General features: G+C 35.1%; 1 pseudogene; it reads right to left on the bottom strand.

Annotated features, from left to right (window-relative positions):
• Positions 1–23,761: 23,761 nt before the first annotated feature.
• On the bottom strand, positions 23,762–24,467 carry LOC149240968 (pathogenesis-related protein PR-1 pseudogene; annotated as a pseudogene).
• Positions 24,468–26,725: the final 2,258 nt, after the last annotated feature.

The raw sequence follows: 26,725 nt of genomic DNA, 5'->3' as shown, positions 1-26,725 counted from the left end.
TTGGGAAGACAAGTCCCTTTGGCATTCACTTAAATTTTTGAAACTTTACCCTTTCACTTGATTGTTCCCTTTGACAAATTTATCTTTTCGTGTTCTTTGAGAACTCTTTGAATTTGACTTTGCTTTAATGAAGTTGGCATATAGATATTGAGTTGGCAACTTAGGAATAATACTTATTACATATAGTGAACATAAGATTACATGATGAAATGATCATTTCTCTTTACAAATCATCTTCACATGGTGAAGAGATGTTATTTGATCACCATTTACTTGTTGGTCTTATGCAATGGAATGGAGTTTTATTGGAACCTTGGAAACCCTAATGACCTAATGAAACCTTGAAAAACCCTAAAAGACATAATGAGACCTTGAAGGACTGAATTTCAACAGGACATGATTGATGTGATGGTATGACGTCATTAACTTTATGGACAATGGATAATCAGCAAAGTTGAAATGAGCCACCAAGGGGTAAATTTCTATAAGGAGTAAAGGAAACCCTAATTCAACCTTTAGTGACCAAATTTTTGCATGATGACCTAGTGGAATGACAAAAATTTCAGAATGGGACCCTAATATGATATGAAAAGAGGATTTTTGATCATTGATGGCAGTATGAAAATACTGACACTAACATAATGAACATATGTCTGGGTTTTGGTACCCAACACTGGAGGATTGCGATGACTTGATTGAGTATGGAAATGTTTTTGCAATTTTCCCCCATATGTATTCTGTTGATGAGATTCCACCATTGGATATGGATATGGATTCTTAGGATATTAGTATTCTTAGGAGTTCCTATAAATATTTTCATTTTATATATTCTCTATGGTTGTGGTAAATATTTCCATTTTGGCTTTATACATACTTTGGTTCTTTATGGTAATACTTTAAAATGATTCTTGTATTGATATTTACGATGTAAAATATTTCATATTGTTTCCCCTAAAGTTTTCTTAATTACATGTAAATGTGTCTTGATGCTATGCATTTTTCTTTGTTTGTATAATTATAATTGCTATGAGTTATGTTATACATATTATTTGTTTTGGTTTTTGTCATTTATTCTCAAGAAATGCTATATATTTATGTACATTTTAATATTTGCATTTCTATTTTGATAGTATATAGTTCCAAATTTTTAGATACACTTCCAAGTCATATAATTCTTAGAGTATTCTGTCCCAATAGTATGGGTTTTGGTTTGATTCTAATATGATACATGAAAATTTAGACTTTTTTGTTTAATCCATTCGGGAGAATTCATTTTTGTTTTTAGCCATTTCGAAAAATTAATTTTTGTTTTTAGCCATTTGCAAAAATCCTTATACATTTTGATAGGTTTATATGGTTGGAAAAAATAACATATACACTTTTTATGTTTTTTTACAATCTCAAGAAAAATCTCATCCCTTTTTCATTCTTTTGTGTTTGTTTATCTTAGATATTTGCTATGTTCCATGTTTATGATTCCATAATGAATATTTTATTATTCATTGTAGACATTTCATTTGAAGGCACAAGCAAGCATACAAGAAAATGAAATTTGTGACCATCATCAAGTGACAGGTCTAATGAAAGTCGTCGTTTATGGTATCAACAAAATAAGGATGCCATAAATGAGCATAGGAGAGCTACATATCATAGAAGAACAAATGAAGCCACTCTTGAAAATGATTTTATAATTCCTCGTAAGTATCATAGTATGGATGATATAATGGAAAGAACATTTCTTGTTGATAGTTCATTATCAGAATATGCTCCTAATCAGCGTAATTTTGTTGTTCAATGATCTCCTGAAAATGCTCATAACATTGGGGAAATATATTGCAATCGGGAAGAACATCATATCGATAGCATGGATGCAAATTTCCACGCTAACCCTTCTGTGTGTCCAGTTGCATGTTTTGACCAAGGCCAAAGGTTGCAAAACATCCATGGTGAAGGTGGTGATGACATTGTGTGTGATGATTTGGATGATAGTTTAATTGGCCATTTGTTTGATAATTTGGATCTAGTTTCTCAAAACATCGGATCTTCCAATCCCACTTCTCAAAGTAATGTGGTCCCACCAAGAGAATCAATCATCCCTAATAATATTTTGTGTGGAACAATGGAGGTAACACAATGATATTTTAATTTTTTCTGCAATAGTGGTTGTTTTATTACATTCCTCTATTTACAAAGTTTTGTTTACTAAACTTATAAGTTATTTTCTTCTCTTGGAATAGGATACAACTCGTTTTAATAGAGGTCTAGAAATTAATTCGCAAAGTGTTCCATCTACTAATCTGAGAAGTGAAGATGAAGCATGTCATAACCTTCCAATGCATTCACCTCGGCAATCAAATTGACAAACTAATGTAAATTTTCAATGTTTTTGATTTGATTTTAATTTTTAAAATTTCTACTTGGTTGAACATTGAATTTTATGGCATCTTTTATTTTCTTCGAATAAGACACAACTCATTTCAATAGAGGCATACAAATTAACTTCGTAGATGTTCCATCTAATGATGTTAGAAGTGAAGAGGAACCATCTCATAGCATTCATCCACATCACCAAACAAATGTAAATGATGAGTGCATTTGATATTTTTGTCATTTTTTATTTACAGTTAGTTGCATATTGTATTTTATAACCTTTTATGGAGAAAACATGATTTCATCCCATTAGGTTGGAGAATTGGAATCCAAAACATCAAATTATAAAACTAATGTAGATGTTCAATGTATTTGATTTGTTTTCCTTTTTTAATATTTATTTGTTGGACATTTAGTTTTATAATGTATTTTATTTTTTTGAAACAAAAAACAACTCATTTGAATAGAGGCATAGAAACTAACTCCCAAAATGTTCCATCCACTGATGTTATAAGCGAAGAGAAACCATCTCATAACCCTCATCCACATCAAGAAACAAATGTAAATTTTGAATGCATTTGATTCTTTTTTATTTTTTTCATTTATAATTAGTTGGAAATTAATTTTTAAAATATTTTATGACAAAGAGACCTTTACATCCTCTCAGGTTCAAGAAATGCAGACCATAAAATTGGAAAGACCCTGTCATAGATTCATTCCACATGCTTCAAATTTGGGAAGGGAATCTCATGTTCCTGAAGATGAAGTACATTTTAGAAGAAATTTTACTCTTCCAAATGGTTCTCAAGATGGTTTGGCTGATATAGATCATATTCATTTTGATGAAAACATGATTGTAGTTCATAAAATATTTCAAGCAAAGATAGATAGCTTTACAGTTGTCCAAATGTGCCACATTGTCCAAGAATCATATCCCGAAATCCATGTTTTGAGACATTCTGAAGGACATGTTTGCAGATGATGTAAGAGTGAAAGAGGAGCCCATTGTTTTTGTTGATATAATAACATGGATCCTCATGAGCAACCTCATAGTTTAAGAGTTCTTACTCAACTTGAAGAAATGCTAATACAACATGGTGAATCCTATTTTGCAAGTGACACATGCTTGATGTGTTCAATATAATTATAACGGTCATAAAATTAGCTTTCCTCAAAATATTTCTACAATTGTACAAAGTCTTCCCCGACATGTTTAAGATATTGACTTTCTAGTTGTAAGGAGACATTACTCTCATCTAAATATTATGAATTTTATGTCAAAATATATCGAGTTATGGTTTCATTGCTTTTAAAAATCCAACATGATCAATATTATCGAGATGCTGTAATTGGCTATGATTCAGTGAATGCTCTGCTCGAAATATCAACGGATGTCTCCTACAGGCTTAAATTTGTTGATTGTGATATTGAAGAATCTGAGATCAATGCAACTAATAATGAAGGGTTGTCTGCTAAGAATTTTCCCTCTCATCCTTCTTCTTTTGTTGCTCGCCTACCAAATGAACGAAGAGAAGCAAAAGAAATTAGAGAATTTCTTAATAATGTTGATTCTTCACATGTTCAAGACATGGATTGGACAAGTATTGGAACCTCTCCAGTGAATGAATATAATATAGATGGGTTATTAGATATGGCGTTCCCAGCATTGTTCCCCACTGGTCATGCTAATTGGTTGTGACCATGTATTTGTAGTGTTGAACTTCATGAGTATGCATTGCATCTTCTTAGGTACTATGATCAGAGATTTGGAATCCATCCTCGCTTTCGATATTTCCTATTGAACATGATAATGTGGCATCAGAGCCAAGTAACTACTGTAGTTTTTGTAAAGAAACATTTACATGATAACTCACCTACAACAATTGAAGAGTTCCGTCACCAACTGTCTGATTTACCATATAATAAGTTGGTTGAGCATCTTATGCGATTTGGTTCTTCTTTGAGAGGTACAAGGGCATACTGGACTAAGTGTCGAGCTGAATTGACTGACATGATTACTTAGTTGGGATGTCAATCTTTATTTTTTACTTTGAGTGAAGCTGACAAAAAGTGGCCAGAGTTACATAACCTCATGCCCATACATTCACATTCTTGTTCTTTAAATGAGCATCATATGAAAATTGGTAATGTTATCCAGAACCCTCATATTTTTGCCACATTCTGCACCATAGATTCAAGAAGGGTTTACCCCGATCATTGGCCCTAAATTACTCTTGGTTGGTATAAATTCAAGCCATGGGCATATTTATTTTCTAATAGAGTAGTCCTGCACCTTTTTACATCTTAACAGTGAGATTCTAGAAATAGCTTTTAGTTTTCTTCCCTCTATTTGTCATTGATATTGATTGGTTCACTCAAATGGGCTTGGTATTTGATAATGTATTTGATACCTTTGTCAAGAAGAAATTTGTGAAGTCAAGAAGGTGGTCTACATAGGAAGTAGTCATGGAAATCAATGTAAAAAATTTCTTTATTTTTCAATGGAGTTTCAATACTCTGCTACTTGTGGTACTTTTTCTTCATAGTATTCTTTGATAGTTTCTTTAAAAAACTCATGCTGGTTATTCATTCTCCATGATGATTTTATACATTAAGGATGCATTAGTTATAGGATATCACATTAGATGGTTGTTCGACGTATTTTTTAAATTTGACAATGATGGATTTAATAAATCTTTCATAAATTTCTTTGAAGAGTTGACATATATATTTAGTTAAAGATTAAATTCCTCCTAGCATAGTTCCTTAGGAAATTATTGATTTTCCCCAAAAACAATTCTTGGATCTCTTCTAAGCTCTGCATTTATGTTTACATCTTACCTGACTTGAATCCAGGAATTGTCAGTGATGAAATCAATGTTGTAATCTAGTGAAATATATACATTTTTATGAGTGAATCCATACATCAAGTAAATATTAAGTAAAGAAAAACATATAATGCATAAAATAGACTAAAGAAATAAATAAAAATAATAGCAGACCAACCAAAACACTTATTTGTATTAATCCACAACTTTCATTACATGCACTATTATCACATCTCATATATAGTCCACAACTTTCATTACATGCACTATTATCACATGTCATATATAAAATAACCTCTCAATGATTACAACTAACTAGCAACGTTAACTACATAGTGAGTTGAAATGGCATGGAAACCAACTTGACTTGTCAGTGAACCAAACTCATATTTTTCGACAAAGAGCATAGTTAATTGTCTAACTTGTGGGTCTAGTTGACAAAGTCAACTAGCCATTACAACAAGAATCCATTTCTTTTAAAAATATGTGATACATTTTAACCAATTTCTCATTGAAATAACTAATTCAATTACATAATCATCATCCATGTGGTTCTCGTTTTATATGGGAAAATGCCTTCGAAAAGTAAATACAATTGAATTTTTTATATATTGTAAGGCATTTACCTCTTTCTATTCATATATTTCCGTGGACCTCACGGATTTGTAATTGGAGGCAAGTATGAAAGGGCGAGAAACACTTGTAAGTGTTAATTCCATTGGAATATTCACTAAAAAGCCACCACCACCATATATATAATATGAATGTTGATGTATTTTATATAACATACCTATTAAGTATGAGAAATAAGATAATCAAAGCTTCTAATGGAGTGAAATACATGTTTGGCATCCTTAAAAATAATCTTAAGTGATATTAACTTTCTAGTAGTATTAAGAGACTAATTTCAAAAATCACTAGCAAAGTGATATTATACATAGAAAATAACGTACTTATCTTTCCATGTGACCCTATAGATTTGTAATTAGAGGCAAGTAGGAAAGGATGAGAAACACTTATAGCTGTTAATTCAATTGGAATATTCACGAGAAAGTTACCATCTACATAATGTCAATGTTGATGTATTTTATATTAACAAAGTGATAACATGCGTATTAATAAGATTACTATGCAGTATGAGAAATAACATCATCAAAGATTCTAATTCCATCAAACATATGTTTGGAATCTCCTAAAAACATAAAATAAATAATGAATGATATTAATTTTCTATTCGTATTAAAAAACCAATTTAAAAAATACATTAAGAAGAAAAAATTCCTTCAAATTTATACATAATGCATTAGACCCACTAGATGATATTTATGTATACATTTAAAACTAAAATATTCTCACAACACTGGTACAATCTTTCATCGTCATTTTTGATAAATAACAAGAGTTAAAATACTTAAACCATTTTTCATAATGTTAAATAAATATGAAAATTGGAAGTATATAAAACCCTTCTTCATATTTTTTTAGTTTTTTTTTTTTAAATAATTTCAATTTATTTTTGTTTTTTAGTTTTTTTAAAATGCTTTTAGTATTAATTTTACTAGTTTTTAATTTTTTTTGGTTAATTCTCTATTTTTGTTTAATTTAGTTTGTTTTTAATGCTTTATATATTTGTTTTTTTTTTTTTTTCATCTTTTCCAAATATGTTTTTTTACTATTTATTTGTTTATAATTTGTAATTTTTTTTTAGTTTTTTAATTCTTATTTTTTTATAGGGGAGAGATTCCTAATGTTGTGCAGGGACCAGTAGTTGATATAATACTGGTCCCACCAAACCACCAGTGATTAAGACTTTTGAAACCAAAATTTAAACAGAAATAAATAACATTATGTATAAATAAGTTTTAAATTATGTCCAAAAATCACCCATATATTGACTGGGCCCACAACTGTCCATAAATAGTATTTAACTATTTAATATTGCAAAACATATTGACCCAAGTAGAAAACAGCTAGAGCCATAAAAGCTTCCAAACTGGTCTATTCCAGAAGTACAAAACAACAGTCACTTCAACCCCCACTCATCAGAACTGCAACTTTGCATCCCAAATAAATATGCCTACCTGCACATAACAAAAGGAATGTATGTCAGCCATAACTGCTGTGTTGTTCAACAACTAAGCACCCTATGTTCAATAAATGACACCCAACCCAATAACAATTAAATCCAATTTGTTCAATAAATGACACCCAACCCAATAACAATTAAATCCACTTTGTTCAATAAATGACACCCAGACCCAATAACTGCAATAAATGACACCCAACTCACTCTATTTCTCATTAAAACAGATCAAAGCACATGGATCAACAAATAAACAATTCCCAACCATTAGATCACAGCAAATTAAATCCATACCACACATTCAAAATGAAGCCATTGCAATCCATGTGCATCCATGTCCACCAATTAAAATCAAGTCCCCAAAACTATAAAAGAAGTCCACCCACTGTTGAAGTTGCATCTTATGCTTTCAAACTATTCAGCAAACTTCAAGACAACATCACAAAATAGTAGCCAATATATTCAAGTCAGTTATATGAATTACAACTCATTCTTCTTACAGTTCTGTTTTCATTGTTTTCATTTATCAGATATATGAATTACAACTCATTCTTCTTACAGTTCTGTTTTCATTGTTTTCATTTATCAGATTTCTTACATTACAGTTCTTTCCATTCATTTATCAGATTTCTTACATTACAGTTCTGTCCATAGGGTGGTGACAGTTAACCTATACAGTTACAGTTAACCTTTTTTATACAGAGTTTATGTATGTGTTCTAGCTTATAGAGTTAAGCTATCGAATACAGTCGTATCCATCTAATCAATGTCACAGGTTGCTTACCTTACACGAATCGAAGGTTAGCTTACACGAATTATTCGATCATCAACTTCATAGGGATTACAACTTACATATCACAAATGTTACGTATGTCCAAATGTTACGTATGTCGTGCTAGTACTGTAGTCATAGCTTGTTTACCTAACAGGAATTGAACCTTGAACCTTAGCTTACAGGAATTGAGCGATAGCTTGTTTACCTAACAGGAATTGAACCTTGAACCTTAGCTTACAGGAATTGAGCGATTATTATGGCTTGGGTTCTATGGTTCCTCCATAAGAACACTGAACGCCTAGCTTCGCAGAGCAGCTCTCCCCCCAGCCCACAGCATAGTGTGGAATCTGGATCGTTTCATCGAGCACCATTTCTTTTATATATAAAGGTGTTCTGACTCTATTGGATCAAGTCATAATCTACGCCTTTTACTAGTATACTACTATGGGGAGAGACTAAGCTCTATTTCAGAGATTGGACTCTCTTACTGTGATTAGCCCCTACTAGTAAGAAGTTGTTCCCGAGCCAGGTTCCCTGGATCCACTCCTAGTCGGGCCTAAATGAATGAATGAAGAAGGGGGCGGGCAGCACTCTAAAGAAAGAAGCCTTTGCCCATTGGACAGCTATCGAACTGGCTTGCTTGACTTACTTTACTGGTCGACAACTATATTATTATAAGACCTCCTGTCAGAAAGAAGGAAAGGTTATTGTAAAAGAAAGAATGTCAACCGATGTCAAACTGTACTCCTAGTGTGAACCATCCGATTTTGGGCAATTCAGAAGTGACAAGATCCGAGTGAACATGGATGAGTTAAAACATAGAACAAAAACGAATTGTAACTTTAATGACTCTGATAAACTTAGTAATTTTTCACATATTTTTCACATATTTTCAGAAGCATGAAGCTATTGAGAAAGCAAACATTTTGATATTGAGTCGAAAGACTGCAAATAAGTGAATTTATACTACTGATGAATGGACCATAGAACTGGGGAATGGTTTCTTAGAATTGAAGCCCGAGCAGATGACCATTTCTCTTTATTGGATTAGATGACTGTAAGATTTTAGATAATGAGAAAACACAATTATAAGTAACATAGCAGATGACAGTCTTATTGGCCTTCATATCTTTTCACCTCGTTGAGCTCGAGACCTTAGGGTATGGAGAGCCCGAGCCATACGGAGTTGTAAAAGTTGGACCAAAGGAATGGGGATTTACATAATTCAGCACTGTAAATTAAGTCACAGATAATGGAGAGAAATCTTGGAGCAGAGATTGTTCTTCACAATATTCAAAATAAGTAAATAAATTATATGAAAAAATATAAAAAATAAATCACTGCAATGAAACTCAATTAAACTGAAGTAAAACCAATTGTCTATGACACCTGGGAGACCATAGAATCATAATGTAACAAGCTCTATATCCAAAATGTTTTGTCCTTACTGAAAAAATGAAAAATGTGGGTAACATAATTTTCAATTGGTAATAGAATTTGATCATGGGTAAACAAGTAGAAGGAATCAAAGACCAAGATTTTTTAATTCCAAAAATGTAGAGCAAATTAGGAATAGCATTAAATATCCTCAAATTGTTAGCAACTATAGAATAATATTTGTTCTGAAATATTTCATCTCTTATCAAATTGAAATTCAACACACAATCTCAGTGAAATATTCATGGCCAAAAAAGTTACAAATTCGATCCTTGTTAAATATCAAAAAACTGAGTCTTTCTTTGACAGCTGAAAACAAATGCTCTATCAGGACAAAATCAACAAATTGAGTCTTTCTTTGACAACGTTGAAAAAAAATGCTTTGTTAGGACAAATTGTTGCATGAATCTGTGACCTAAAGGCCTAAGCTCATTGTGTCCATGGGAAAATTTGCACTTCAACCCATTTGAATAGGTTCCCTTTTTCTCATAATGCATGGACAACTTGATTTTATACTTATTTACCTCGTCATAAATGTTGGAACTTATTGCATTGCCATAAATTGTTTCTAGTTTCTGACCAAAAATAGAAAATACTTGCTGACCCTTTTGAAGTTCTTCTTCTGAGTGAGCAAACTGACAATCAGTTCCCCACCCACACTTCTTTTTAGCCTAATAAAAATGGAAAATAACATATTTGTATGGAGGAAGTGTAACTATTTTAGTAGCACGTATCTCCTTCACATTTGATAATTTCCTGTAACAAGCTCTGTATCCAAAATGTTTTGATAATTTCCTGTAATAGAGGAAAAGTAATTTTTGCAGAAGTAATAAAGCATAATTTAACATATATTCTAATGTCTAAATGCATGCAATAATTTTACAGGTTGTTGCATCTATGGCAAAAGGAAGTTACTCTGCTCGTACAAGGAGAAGTGGCAGGAGAGTGACAAGGGGTGCGCAGCTGCGATGCACATCGTCTGATGATGACAGGCCAGCTGATGTCGATGCTAGCAATGCACCAGGGAACATTGTTGAAGATGACCATGTGACAGCCGCTGATGTTAACACACCATCAGCCACAGAACCACCATCAACAACAGTCCAAGGGGCAAGCTCAACTAAAAAGATCAGTGCTATAAGAGGATGGACAAAAGAACAAATGTTAGTTGCAATTGACGACATAGAGTTTAATGGATACTCAGTTCGGGCATCTGCAAAAAAACATGGTATTCCTCCCTCGTCAATACATTATTGGATAAATGGACTGACTCATACAAAACGTAGAGGGCCTCTTACAGTTATGACTGAGGATGAGGAGGCCGAGGTGGTTGAGTGGTGTAAAGAGATGGCCCAACTGGGACATGGGCTAGAGTTGATACAACTCAAATCAACAGTTGCTCAAATCTGTCAAGGGAGGCCAAACCCATTCAAAGATGGGTTTCCTGGTAAATCATGGTGGTTTGGGTTTAAAAAAAGGCATCCAGAACTTGTATTGCGTACTGCTGAGGGCCTTGACAGAGACAGAGCATTAAATTTGCGCCCTGCAGTTGTGCAAAAATTCTATGACACACTTTCTAGTGCTTATGATAAACATTCTTATGGAGCAGACCATATATGGAACTGTGATGAAACAGGTTTACAGGCAGGGAGGAATTGTGGCATGCGGGTAATTGCCAAGAGAGGGAGCCGAAATGTGCCAAAGATTTTGCCCAAGAGCAGGGAGTGGATAACTATTTTATGTTGTGTTAATGCAATTGGTACTTCAATCCCAGGATTTTATCTATTCAAAGGTAAAAATCAACTGAAAAACTATATACAGAACTGTGAACCAGGTGCATGCATGGCTGCACATCCCCATGCATGGATGACTAAAGAACTGTTTCTAAGTTGGCTTTTTCACTTTGCTGCATCGGTACCAGGTGGCGTCTCGCCTAATAACAGACACCTTTTGATATTAGATGGCCATGGGAGCCACATGGTTGTACAAACAATTGAGGAAGCAAACAATTTAGGCATCGACCTGTTGACATTGCCCGCTCATACCACTCATAGGCTGCAACCCCTTGATGTTAGTGTGTTTGGCCCTTTCAAGAACTATTTCAGGTCGGAGCGTGCTGCATGGATGGCAAAGAATCCAGGGGTTGAGGTGAAAAGGTTTGAGCTAGCAGAGCTTGCAAGTAAAGCTTTTAAAAGGGCTTTGACACCATCAAATATCAAGGCTGGCTTTAGGAGGACAGGAATCTGGCCACTGAACTATGATGCTCTTATGCATGATACTGGTTGTAGCCAAGCGTTTCATGTGGATGGTCAGGAAGAAGGGAATGTCCAAACATGTGTTGAAGTGCAAGAAGTAGATGACCAAGATGATGTTGTTGCAGCTGGTAATATGATTTCCCTGTCTCAAGGACAGTTATATGCTGAAGATGATGAAACTGTATGTGAAACACAATATAACAATGAACAAATTCCTAGTAACATGGAGATTGTTCCACCAACTCAAGAACATCAAATTCCTGTCGCTGATATTGCTAATGATATTGTTGAACATGCAGTTGACAATGACCAATTGACATTGCCAAGCCAAGTAACCCCACCTTCATGGCTAGCAGAAGCAATGATCAATTTGAATGCACATAGTGTCTCAGCAACCAATGAAGAAAGCATGAACATGCCCTCACAACCAGCAGAATTGAACAGTGAAATTGTTCATTTTTTTGTGGACAATAGATCAATGGAAGAAGATGAAGGACATAATGAGGCATCAAATGAAGATAATGATATGGTTCAATCAGTTCCAACAGATACTGAAAGGGAAGTACCAAGCAATGACATGCAGGTGGAAGGGGTGGAGAAGACACTTGGACGGTTCCTAAAGCTACCAGTAGAGAGAGTATCAATGAGAAAAACGCAAGGTGCACCGGGTAGTCTTCGTCTGGGTCGAAGCTCACAGCTACTCACCTCAGAGGACTATATAAACCTGTTAGTTGAGTCAGAAAAAAAGAAACTTGAAATGCAAGAATTAAAACAGAAAAAGAAGGATATGGTCAAGGAGAAGAAGGCAGCAAGGATTGTTGCAGCACAACAGCGAGCAGAAGAAAGGATTGAAAGAGATAAAGCAAGGCAAGTTAAGGACCAACAAAAGCAAATGGCAAGACAGGAAAAGGAAAAACGAAAGGCACAAAAATGCTTGAAAAGGAACAAGGGATGATCAACGATACAAGAATAGCTGATGAAACTAGGATTATTTCAAACTCATTGGACTCCATTGCAGATAATACACCATTATTCCAAGATCTCATAAACATTCAAGTGCCCCACTATCAAACCGAGGGTTTACCCACTTGCCTTGTTCCTACCAGAGCTGGTGTCAATTCTCTGTATGCTCATTACACACCTCCACTTAATGCAGGGGTCAGTAGTGCAAATGTGAGGTATGGGTACTCAATACCTCCATGGTTGGAAGCTGCAAATTGGAATCAATCATATGGCAACAATCAACCATTTCCTAATCAGCCCTTGACTGGTAGGCCAACCTACCTGGCTCAAGAAGGTAACTCGGGGAGTTTTGGCACTCAAGATTCTCAGGGCCATAAAGAATAGGGGTGTCATATGTTTTCGGTTCTAACCACATTATGATGTGGATTTTGGATGGATTGTATCTTTTTCTTGGCACAGCAACATTTTGGCTTACAACCTAGTAGTGATTTCTTGTGGCAACCTAACTGTGTGTTGATAAGAAATTTTCAATGGAATATGTCTTTCTGTAAAATATTAATTATGATAAAACTATTTCTATAAGTTATTCTGTGCGCACTGTACAAAGCTCTAAACTCACTTATGGCTCCAATAAGTGGACCGTTATAATGTGATGACAGTGCTGGGCAAGTTTACAATCACTTAACACTGAATAGAAGTCTACACTCACAATTAGAAACACCTCCTGCTCGCTTCTAATGTACGAGGCACTAGTAGTAAGGAACTCTATACTTAGCATGTTATTGATTGAATTAGAATGAATAAGAACTTTACATTGCTGGAAACTAGAAATACAATAAAGAACATAGTTATGATTTTTATCAATCACCTAGGGGAGGGTCGCCAATACATGTGCGCCCTCCCGCCACGTCAGTTTACCACGCGTCAACCCACATGGCTCCGGTACGACACCTGTCCACCGTGGAGTATGCCCAACTTATAGAGAGCATGTGTTTTTATATGTGTCAGTAAAAATGATGGAAGTATCTAAATTAATCAAATCAGTTGATGAACAACTATGAGAATCATATTGTTCCATCTTGTTACATCAACTTTCCAAAAGATAGAGAAATTTGGGTGCACAGTAACCTAATCAGCTATATGACGAATTGTGGCTTAGTCATTAATTCTTTTCTAAGCACCTATTCACCTTTTTCATTTTCCTTCATGAGTAGATCAATTGTTTGACAATATGAGTGATTCACATATGACAATTGTTTGGTTAACTAATGAATTGTTATAATTGACGCAAAGTTACAACAGCCTTCTTAGAGGGGGAAAAAAGAATTGGAGTAAAAATGGAAAATTAAAAATAGCTAAATTATTATAAAAACTAAATAAAAATAAAATTACAATAATTTATAAATCTACAAAATATAAACCAGCGTAGACCCATCTTAAGATGGGATCTTTTAAGCATCAAGAGAATCATGTCTCTATTTCTTTAGATCCCTTTTTACACTTATGAGTTCTGGGGTTAATATTGATCTATAACAGTGTATTACGGTACAGAAAAATTATGAATTGCCTCTAATACATGTAAGAAGGAAATTCCAAAGCAGTAGGTATACAAAAATCCCACAAAATTGCTTCAGAGCTCAAAATCTACAGCATGTTAAGCTTTCCTGTAATTTAAACTTCCCTGCACAAAACTAGGCATTGCAAAAATAAGAGAGATTCAAAGGAAATCAGTGTACCGAAAGGAAATCCAGGGTAACTGCAATTGTGGATCTTGTCATCAACGCTGGAGATAAATAAAGTTTAAAATTTGAATGAACCTTAGGAAAGATCAACAATCAGGCAGAAGCACATGCCATTCTTAAAGGGATTGAATTGGCTCTTGATAAGAGTGTTCACAGTATCTAATGCATGGCAACTAAGCAACAATAATTATGTTTTTTGGAATAGAGATTATACCGACTCCATAAATTTAAAATTTCAGTAGGTCATGTGCTATATACGGGTCAAGGAGGGTTTTGATTCAATATTCTTTTCACATATTACAAGAAATTTACATTCAGAGGTACACAATCTAGACAATTCAACAGCTACAATGGACACCAGCACCCTACAAATATATCACTATTATCAACACATTCTCCTCTCCCGATAGCTCTGCACTCCTTATATCCCTGTTCCCCAAGCAACTAGGAAGAAAAGTTTCAAAAGTGCATAGAAATCTGTTTGCAGAATCAAATATTCCAACTTAGCACAATTCCTACACATCCCTTAGAAGTACAAAGGTTGTCTCCAACACAAATGGCAGACCACCAAAGAAATGGACTCTCCTATAATTGTGATGAAAAATATGCTCCAGGTCATAGGTGTAAAAAACAGAAATTGTTCCAAATTGATATGCCCACTCAAGACCTGACCGAAGACATAATTACTGAGAGACACTGGAGTTACAGGTTGAAAACACCAACACTCCGACTCAAGCAGATATCGAACCTATTTCTTCATGAAGAACGGTCAATCTCTCTGCATGCATTATTGGGCATTTCAACTCTAACAAAACCCTGACAAGGAAACTCTAACAAAACCCTGACAAAACTCTAACAAAACCCTGACAAGGATTTAATCCTATAAAGTTTGCTAGTAAAAGTTGAGCGATATTAAAAGGAAATAAAAGAGTAGAAGCTTTGTTCATAAAACAGTAAACCCTACCCATTTCTTAACTTATAAACTCATCAGCTGTAAAAACAAAATAACCTTCAAATAGAGATGCACCGTCACAAGTGAAAACGATCTCAAAAACTTAGCACTATGCAAGGTTTTACAGCATAAGGAAATCATAATATTCTACAATGAGTAAATCAAGAATAGTAGCGTTCAAACAGTATCCAGAGAAGTCAATTTAAATAATAGAGAATGCAACTTGTGTGTAAAATTCAGAATAAGACTTTCATAGAAGGAAACAAGCTAACAGTTATGACTTCAAGAAACCATAAATAAATTAACAGTATAACTGTGATTAAGGTCGTAAAATGTCCACGGCTTCCATACAAATGTCCACGGCTTCCATACAACACTGTAGCCCAAGTCAATTTAAATAATAGAGAATGCAACTTGTGTGTAAAATTCGGAATAAGACTTTCATAGAAGGAAACAAGATAACAGTTATGACTTCAAGAAACCATAAATAAATTAACAGTATAACTGTGATTAAGGTCGTAAAATGTCCACGGCTTCCATACAAAGTCCATACAAATGTCCACGGCTTCCATACAACACTGTAGCCCAGAGAGCAACCTGAGTAGCAAGTCTGCGAAGAAGCTTCGTAAGGGTTTAGTGAGGCTTTAGAAGAGCCTTCCCCTCCGAGCAGTCGAATATAAAACAAACAATAGCACGAAGCAGAGCACTCAGAACTCTATGAAAGAAAAGAGAAACCCTCATATGCCAAATGAAAAAGATACAATAGCAGGGACAATAAAAATGCAGCGTTTTTATCTATAAAGCAAACACAGTAACAAGGCAATTGAGAGCAGCTACAGAGAGTTTCGAAAGTTGGTCTGGGCTCATTTCTGCGATGTTCCATTTTCCCTTTGTCTTTCTGCTCGGGGCCGGCTATGCAAGTCAGGGGAGAGCAGCTACAGAGCGTTTTGAGGGCTAAAACAGGCTAAAACAGCAAAAACAGAATGCCATAGAATGCCTAAAACCCTAAACCCTAAAACAGCAAAAATGCCATAGAATGCCTAAAACCCTAAACCCTCAAAAAATTGCTCAAAATACTGCCATAAAATGCCATAGAAAGTTCACAAAATATCCTGTTAGAGATGCTTGTGTTGAAAAACACAGAGTAAAGCTGGTAGGATTAAAAATCCTACCGGTTACAGGCCATGGATGGTCGCCGACCTCCCCCACCTTCCCCACAGCTCGCCAGACCTTCTCCACACCTGCAACGTCCTTTTCCACACCTGCAACAGGAAGAAAAAAGCCATTAGAAGCCATTAGAGATCACAAAAACAACAAAAACAGCAGAGCTAAACCCTAAAAATGCTATGTTACCTCAAGCTCAGTAGAATGGCGACCGACTCCTCCCCAAACAACAAAATTGCCGAATAAGACGACCACCAGAGAAATGCTAAACAACCGGCATTCCATGTTAAACAGCTTGCATTCCAGAACGACCAAGAAATCCAGGCGGAAAAGCACAAGAAAAGCAGAACCGCTGTCCCAGCCAGAAACCCAGAAACTCCATCAAACCTTCGCACCAGCACACGAATAAACGACTCTGCGCGCAACAATACAAACCCTGTCAACCGAACACAGCATTCCCCCAACACACGTTCTAACCACCATGCGCGCAGGTTATAGGGCCGTCCCGCGCCATCTTCGGCGGGGGGCTTCGCCCAACTACCGGCCCCGAGCAGAAAGACAAAGGGAAAATGGAACATCGTCGAAATGAGCCCAGACCAACCTAGTAAATGGCGCGAAGGAGGTGTTTTAATGTTCGAGGTGATAGCCCACACGGCCAGCTCCACGGTGGACAGGTGTCGTACCGGAGCCATGTGGGTTGACGCGTGGTATTATGACGTGGCGGGGAGGGCGCACATGTATTGGCGACCCTCCCCTAGGTTAATTTCTTTTCTTTTTTTTTACATTTTTATGATTGATTTTTTTCTGATGTTTGATTTTTTTTTGTTTTTTTATTTTTATTTTATGTTTTGTTTTTAGTATATATTTTAATTTATGTTTTGTTATTTTTTTATTTTTTATTTTTATTTTTTGTTTTGTGTTGTTTCATTGTTTTAATTTTAATTTAATTTTATGTTTTCATTATTATCTTGAAATTTTAATGTTTTTCAGGGTCATGATAAAATATTTTACGCCATTATTTCAAAACGTTGAAATTTTACCCTTGAAATCTTTTTTGTTATCCTAGCGTCAACACTTTTCATTTCGAGGATGTTTTCTGCACAAAATTTACCATTCAAAAAAAAATGTTATTCGAACATCAACACTTCATTTTGAGGGTGTTTTTTGGACAATTTGCACAAAAATTTGGTTTTCACCGCCATTTTTAAAAGATATTGAAAATTTACCCTAGGAAAAAAGGTGTTATTCCAGCACCAACACTTTTCGTTTTTAGCACTGTTTTTGATGTTTTTACGGGCCTTTTTAGCGAGAGTTCCCGTTTTGAGTTTATAGTTCCTATTTCAAAGTTTACATTGTTAGTCAAATTCTAGTTTCTCCTTCATAAAGTTTGGTAAGCTACAGATAAAACGCTGACTTTTGGCCTTCTCCTCTTGCATATAAGGCACGTAGCAAAGTAAGGATGTGAATCTGGTCACGTATTCATCCATAGTTAAGGTTCCCATTCTTAGCTCATGGAATTCCTTCGCTTTCTCGTCATAGTAATGTTCAGTTAGATATTTATCTTTGAAATGTTTTTGAAATTCATTCCATGTGACCTGTTGTTAATCAATTTTCCTTACTGTCTTAATTTCTTCCCACTAGAGAGTCACTTTCCCCCTCAACTGGTAAAATGCCAATCGTGCCTTTAGTTTTTCAGTATATTCATAAATCTGGAAGTATTTTCCCATATCGATTAACCAGGCTTTCGCAACTTCTTCAGATTCTCCCTCAAAAAGGGAAGGCTTAATTTTCTTAAACTCTCCTTGTAATTATGTATGTGGTTCTGACTTTTGCTTCGTAGTTTTCCGCTGGTCAGATACATTGTCTCTGGTTCTGAATTTTGCTTCCTAGTTTTCCCGATCCTCTATATTGGGGTCTAGATGGTGCTAATTTTGTCAGTTTGACAAACTTCTTAATATTCTTTCCTATTCTACACGCAGACACTCATTATTTGTTCTCAAACTAGTCATTTCCGCACGCAACTGTTGCAATGTTTTGAGTAACACTACATTGGCTTGTCAAGATTCCTCGCCTAGCTAAATCTAAATATCTGGGTTAGCATTTACATAGGCTGACTCAGGTGATTCAGGTGGTCTTGAGTTCCTCTACATGTTGAACTTGTTGTACTTTTTGCTGGAGTGATTTTTTTCTTGTTATCTGTATTCACACATGAGTAGTTTTAATTAAAATTTTTTAATAAAAAATTCAAGCACACAGTTCCTGTACATAGCTTCTCCCAAAGGGCCTCGGTGTATGAACTTGGCTCTCATACCATTTGTAACATCAAAACTTTACAAAAACCGAAATATACATAGTAAAACAAAAAATACCATAGAGTCTAATTTCATCACCAATTTTTCTTATTCTTCCTCCCCCTAGATTCATTAACTGAAACTTTTATGGGGCCTCTAAAGGAAACCCTGGTATATATGGATATGGAGGAATATTTCATGATTGTTCTAGGAATACACTTAAAGGCTATGTTGGTAATTGTGGTTTCACTAGTAATAACAGAGTTGAATTCATTTCCTTGGAAATGGGCTTGAGGATTGTAACGGGAGAAGGATTTTATAATGTGCATGTGGATCGAGACTTCTGGCTAGTAGTATCAAGTGCTCAAAAACTCATTTATGATACCCTGATAGCCATAGTTGTCAAAAGATAGTAAATGGAACTCTTGGTTTCTTTGATTTAACAATTATTATCATTATTCCCATATGTGATTACATCCCATTCTTGAATAATTGGGAATAAGGCAACTTATATGTTAGGAAATTGGGGAAGTGAAGGGAGATATTTGATTTTGAATGCTCCATGGCGTCTTCAATTTCGATACAATTGGTCCAATAAGATGCATATTATTATAGAGAATGATCGAGATTCCTTGATGGGGGTGGAATAACAAAGAAAATAGAGTATTCAGAAGGGTGTCTACCATTCCACCGACCCCATCGATTTTAAGGTGGGGGTGGGGCATGACACTCCTCCAACATACATGGAAATGTGTGATAGGTAATACTACTATGCGAAGGAGGGTTAAATCATTAGTTTTGTTTTGGTCTTAAGCTATGTTGTGAAGAGAGGTGTCATGGATCTAGGAGGCTCATTCATCATCCCAACGACATAGCTTATTGCAATGGCCTTTGCGTATTCAAGGTTTGGTCAGTGGCTACACGATATGGTCATAGATTGTGAACCAGGGTTTGTTCTAAGTTTCGATATGTACTGTGTGGTTTTCTCTAGTCTTTTTTGTATTTTATCTAGGATCCTGGTCTTTTCCCTTCACTAAATTTTGTATTCAATCATATTCAGTCCATCTTGAATTGGGAGATTTTCTTTGATCACTAGACACGAAGTGGCGCCTACCTCATCAATCTTTGTGTTAGATTAAGGTAATGTAGTTAATCCTTCTGGCTTGGTTTTAATTCTTTAATACTGCTACACCTAGATGTGTTTTCTTAAATTCTTGGACTATCAATGGGTGCAATGGTGGTTGTCATCTTAATGGTTATGGGGAGATGTTTCCGTTTTGTGGTGTTTGAATCTCATTGTTAATTCAATTCTTTGGGTGGTGTGGCATAACAAAATGTTTGTAGGTTGATACTTAATCAACCTGTCCTTCCTATATTGTATGTTGTGTGGAGGGTCTCCTATTTTATTCTTTGTGGTTCTTGGGTCTCAAGTTTCATCCCAGTGAGTAGGTGTTTGCATTGTCATATTGGCATGACAGTAATGGTTTGTGGCTTGAATGGAATAGTCTGCACTACTAGGCTTTTTTTCGTTCCCTTGAGTTGGGCTAGTCAATGGGATATGTGGCTGGGTTGGAATTCTCTGAGTTTGACTTGTAATTATCCTATATTTACAGTCAATTCCTCTACAAAGAAGTTCCTCATGGTGCATGAGGGCGACAAGGTAAGAAGGAGGGTTGAAGAATGAGGGAAAGCTAGTCATCCACACCTGGAGGCCCTTGACTAGGGTGAGATTGTAAACCCAAATCCTATAAACCATCCTAGCTCTCTTGATCCTCAAAGTGGGTAGGACAACCCTAGAAACTGACTTCATCAACTCAAAATTGCAGTAAATAATATTGTGAACAACCAAAAAATTAACTTCGCTTATCAAGCACATTAATGATAACAAAATATATACAAAGTCAAAAAAATATATAACTAGCATAACCATGTAAATTAAACATCAATTTATGATAAGCAATTACTTCATGATAAATTGGACATTGTTAAAATTAGAGAAAACATAGAAATTAATTGGTATTAGTTATAAAATAAATAATATATAAATTAAACATATTTAGATTAAAAAAAATTGTATCAAAGTTTTTAAAAATGGGCATTGGCCTCCTCTTTATTATGAAGATGCTTAATTTATAAATATTCTTTGTGACAATGTCATGGGCCAATACTATGGCTTATCAATACCACATGCTCAAAAAACTATAACTCATTTTATATTACACCAGTTCATATAACATTTTTTAATTAATCATTTTATTAAAAAAGAAGTAGAACTACTTTGGAGATAAATATAAAGCTTTGATTTCTGTATATTACTAAAAATATCCTAAAATATCCGTGGAGGTTAAATCTCTAACATCTACCTACTAATTATTAATAACTAAAATCAAGACTTTGGAATCCTTCTTCTAATCAAAACCAAAACCTTAATATTTATATAATAATTTCTAAATTATAACAGCCATATATACTCATATACCACAAAAAATATAGAATTAATAAAAATCATGGCAATAATGTCTATATAACTAATAACCATAATTAAATGATGATAATAATAATTAAAAAAATGTTCCTTAAATGCGACAAGGCAAACTTACAACCATAATTAAACCATGGTAATACAAGATTATTAATTATCATAACATGAGATTTTAATAAATTATTGTTCATAAGTGGTGGCACGGGGATAATTTTTTCCCTAAGAATCAAGAAGAACATAGGTATGCTTAGGGTTTAGGTCACATTTCCAATAGTGTTGTTGAATTCTATGTGGTATATCAAAGTTTGAGGCAAATTGTGAATCTGGGAATCCATGAGATGATTTTTTTTTGTGGTTCCTTGAATATAATTCATGATTTATATTCAAAATCTCTTCCTTAAGATTCAAGGTTAAGCCATATTTTCAAAAGTATTTATCAGTTGTATTAGTCTACACCCAAGAAAAAATATCTCCATGTTTTAAGATCAAACAACTTGAAGGTTGGTCACATGGTTATTTTGGGATCAATGTTAAATGAGGGTGAACTTTGGTGGTGGGAAAGAGGGTATTTTCTCCTTCCTTAATGGTTGATCAATAGACTCAGAAATTAAAGTGGACAAATAATTCCTCATGGTTTAATGCAACATTTTGATGCTTTGAAAATTTTGGTTTTTATTAAGTTAGTATTGTCCATTATACAAGTGGAGTAGTGTAGATATTATAACATTTTGTTCATTAACTTCAAGATAAAATTCTATAAATAGTTTCCATTCCAACCATATCTATTAATTTCAATTTTCTTATATAAATCATTTAAATGAAATAAACTTTAACTAAAAAAATCATAATCAAAGTTAATATAGGGATTAAATATCGGCCTGGAGTATGCCGTAAAACTGCTTATGCTTGGCTAAGAGCTCGTCTTCCTCGGACGTAAGGAAACAGGTTAACGGCCCAAGACCCAGAGGCATATGGCAGGAGTGAAAGCCTGCTCCCTTACGGACCACCAGCGGGTTATTACAGGTGGCGTGGTTTTCCTTGATAACGGTGATGAGTCAAATCGACATTCGCGGATAGCAGCCAGAAATGGTTGTCCTCACTGTTGGTTTGACACCTGAGTTTGATAGGTTTTGCCACCTTCGAAAAAAAAAAAAAAAAAATATAAGGATTAAATAACAATCTATTCACATTACGACGGAGTACGTTGTCCGTCTGAATGTTAATATATAGATTTATGTTATTGAAAGGAACAACGGTAATTCAGCGATAAAATAGAACACATTTTGCAGCGTTGTTTTGGTTAGTTTTTTTTTGGTTTTATTACGACATGAAAAATAAATTTAAGTTGATAAATTTGTATGGATTAAATATGCAAATAATGTTTTAACTGCTCTCAATTTATTTACCCAGTTAGAAAAATCTACACTTCACTAATAAAATAGAGAAAATTAATTTTATATATATATAATTTGAAAATATATTAAAAATGGAAAACTTAGAAATTTTAAAAATGAAAAGATATATATTATAAACTTCTTCAATTAATGTGAACAGTAGAAAAATAAAAAATATATATTATAAAGTTTTCCAATTAATGTTCACAGTTTTGGATGTATTTGTGATGATTAGCAAACCCCTCAAACACACTGGGTGACACTACTCAAATCGAGCAGCAACCTACGGAAATGTGAAAGGAAGTAAAAGGAAACCCGTGCATTATTTTTGGAAGGCCAAACAAATAACCCAACGAACGCCCGTTAAAAAGGATTCCATAACATTTTAAATTTGTACCTCTTTTTCCCCTTGCGTAAACATGGTCATACGTTGCGAGCTTGAGATCCCATTTTAGTGGACGGACTCCCACTTGTTTACTTGCCTCGTTCTGCGGAACCACAATTCCTTGAATGTTAAAAAAGGTTTCATAACATTTTAAATTTTCACCCAGGTTTGAGATCAGATTTCGACGGTCGGAATTTCAAATCCATTGATTTATTCATCCCTGAGGACAGGGCCAACTTTTTTAGCTGTATAGATCATGTTTGGACTAAGTCATCTAATATGCCAAATACACCATGCTTTACCTCGACATGCGCCACTTGGTTTTATTTTGAAGGTCGCTGATAACTGGCATTGCAATTCGTTGTAATTTTGTCATTCATTCCATTAAATTTAGGGAAAAATAATAAGATTAGATCAGGTTCACTTATGGTCGTTTTATACGGATCCAGTACCATTGATAATGACATTTGCACTGGAAAATCATGGCACCCATTCATGATGTTCTGAAAAATATGAGACTCCAGCAGCTTATTCAATCAACGTGAGCATCAGAAAATCTTATGTGTGATTACGTTTAAAGAAAGTAATATACGTATGCATCGGAAGAATATGAATAGGATAATGAACACAAATGATCCTGAGAAAGAAATATAAATGGTAGTGAGAAAAAATGAAATCAATATCCAGTATGTTACAAACAATATGGAAGAAGCTGGAAATACAAGCGTGGGAATGAATGTTAAATAGTGGGCGCCAATGTTTCAGTATGGTCTCTCTCCAACATAGTTTCCAGGAGGGTAGTAATTGCATGTGATGAACGTGTCGCCGCTGTTACATTTGATGACGGCACATCCAACGTTAGTTGTCGTTCTCCAGACAATCTGAGTGTAGTGCGTGCAGTCCTGGCCGGAGCTGCAACTACTATTTGCATAGTTATACCACTTCTTTTCATCAACCCATGCACCCACTGCCTCTGTAGCATTCCAGCCTTTACCACTCCCCCAGAATATGTTTTCTCCGAATGGACCATTCGAATGCTGAAGAAGGCAATCACCTCTTCTTTCCCTTGCATAAACGCGAGCATACGTTGCGAGTTTCACATCCCATTTCAGTGGAGGGACTCCCACTTGTTTTCTTGCCTCGTTCTGCTGAACCACAAATCCTTGAATGGTTTGACTAATATTCGTACCTGCTTCTGCAACCATTTGTAGGTTGCAGATTACAACGCTTAAGGCAGCTACTACAACCCGCAGAAACGATGGCTGTCTCATTTTTAGAGAAACAATAACAAAGTAGCAGCTGGTACTTGACAAATGTACCTGAAATTGAAGAACAAAATACTTTAAGATCTGCCTACACTTGGCTTGTTTATATCTTGTTTATGAAGACAATTTATAGAAAGCCCAGACAGAGTTTAATATGAAGGGAGAATTCGATAAATAGTAGGTGGTGGCCCAAACGCATGCGGTAAAATATAGGGGATAAGCTATCGCAGACATCAGATCCTCTCAACCCCAAAATGTAAGGTATAAAAACGGGCAGATAGATATCCATGGCTGGATCAGATTATTTTTAATTTTAAACTTCTAGAAGAGCTGGCGGGAGCATATTTTGCACATTGAGCATCTGGCGTAAAGCCCACCCTATGAACATAATGGAACGCGTGCGTCGTTGTTTGACTTTGGCGGTACAGGACACCCGTCATGAAGACGCGTATTTCCCTGACATGGCTGCGTTTACGATTTTCTAAGGAATCACAAACACTATCTGATCCTTTCATGTGTTGAATCCAAAAAAAGGTTCAGATATGGCATCATTCACGAAATGTTTCAAGAGGTAGAGGCAGGTCGACCACCGCCGACAAAAATCTTAGCTCAATGGCATCGTTTCGGTGATCATTCGCGACGTACAGGGAGGTCGATCTTCAACAAGAAGCAACTTTAATTCGGGAATGAATCTATTGGATTAATATTTAATTCGGGAATGAATCTATTGGATTAATAATAAATCCATTAGGATTGATAAGTTGCTTGGTTAGGGAAGTTGTTTTTTGGTTTTTTAATATTGTTGAAAATTTTATTATAATTCAGTTGTCAATATAGTATTTATAGTTATTGTTAGTTGTTGTATGCTGATTTCTCATTGTTTATTTAAGATAATAATAAGTTCTCTGAATTATCTAGTTGGTGGTCAGTTACCTGAATTATTTATTTGGTGGTCTTAAAAAGTGAGTTTTGAGTCCAACTAGATAGTTTTTAGTATCCATTAGATATTTATTAATGGAATAGATGCACAATAATGCTATCCTATAATATTATAATTTACATATAGTACTTAAAAGAATAAAAGAATAAAATTAGTGAGTATTGTGAAATGTCATAAAAATAAATAAAAATGAAAATAGATCCATATCCCCTACACACTACACAATCTCCTTGCATGATTATACTTTCTCTTTGTTTCTTGCTATGCAAGACACTCTTTCATAAAAATCAAAATAGATCCATCTCCCGTTCACCCTACATAATCTCAATCTCCTTGAATGGTTATACTTTCTCTTTGTCTCATGCTACGCAAGACACTCAATAGATCCATCTCCCCTACACCCTACACAATTTCCTTGCATTATTGTACTTTCTCTTCGTCTTGTGCCACGTAAGACGCTTTTCCACCACTAGAAATGGGATTAAATTCCCCATCACAACAATTTAGAGTTCCACAAAGGTCAACCACCTAAGACAAAAGGGTTATTAGCGCAAAAGTGTAAACACAAAAGCCAAGTTGGCAGTATTGCGAGTTCACTTCTCACCTCAATTCAATAATACAATCGGTGAAGGGGGGCCTACGTTAGCTCAATTTTATGATCCATGCTTGCAAGGATCCTTCTTTCTAGCTCTCCAAGTGGTACTAGAGAAAGGGAAGAGCAAGCCATACTACACTTTTTTCCACGAAGTTGGGAAATTCCCTTTTCCATCTTGAATGACACTCTATTATGCTTAATAATAGGGTTCTCTACATAGAAACTTATATAGACCACTAAAGTAGGCTAGTGTACTCTTTAGCAGTGAATCTTCATCACATAATTAGATTGGCTATTTCCTCAGGAAGCTTAAAATTTCTCCCCCTACAGCTTTTTCATAAGTATTATTTTCTTGGTGTTCTTGTGTGGACAATCACTCCTTGTAGCAACTCGATCCTCTTTCAACCTCACCTAGATGCCAACTATTTGCACTTTTGGGATGCTCTCCAACCTTTTTGGTCATAGCTCTTTGCAAGGTTCCTTTCTGTTGGTATTACCACCCATTGACACTGTCTTAGCCACTCTATAAGCCTCCATTTTTCTTCCACACACCACATCTTAGGGCCCGGTCATAGCTTTGTTACACCATCCAAATAATTATCCATGTCCATCTCTATCTCTCCTAGCACATCCTTACCTACTCCTTGGCCTTCTTCAAATCCTTGTGCAATCACCATGCCATGTCAGTGAGCCTCGCACTGTAGGGGCGAAGTGTACTATCAAGAAAAGGCAAGTTGTGGCAATGAATCAAATCATCATGGAGTGATGAAACTAACACTTGCTTTCAAGATCTTACCCCATACT

This window comes from Pinus tabuliformis, chromosome 8 (assembly GCF_031772625.1).
Source record: "Pinus tabuliformis cultivar Carrire ecotype Pingquan chromosome 8, CPIR1, whole genome shotgun sequence".
In the NCBI taxonomy this organism is placed as follows: domain Eukaryota; kingdom Viridiplantae; phylum Streptophyta; class Pinopsida; order Pinales; family Pinaceae; genus Pinus; species Pinus tabuliformis.
The sequence above is the reverse complement of the archived record's forward strand: the minus strand, read 5'-3'. Positions and strand labels throughout refer to the sequence as shown.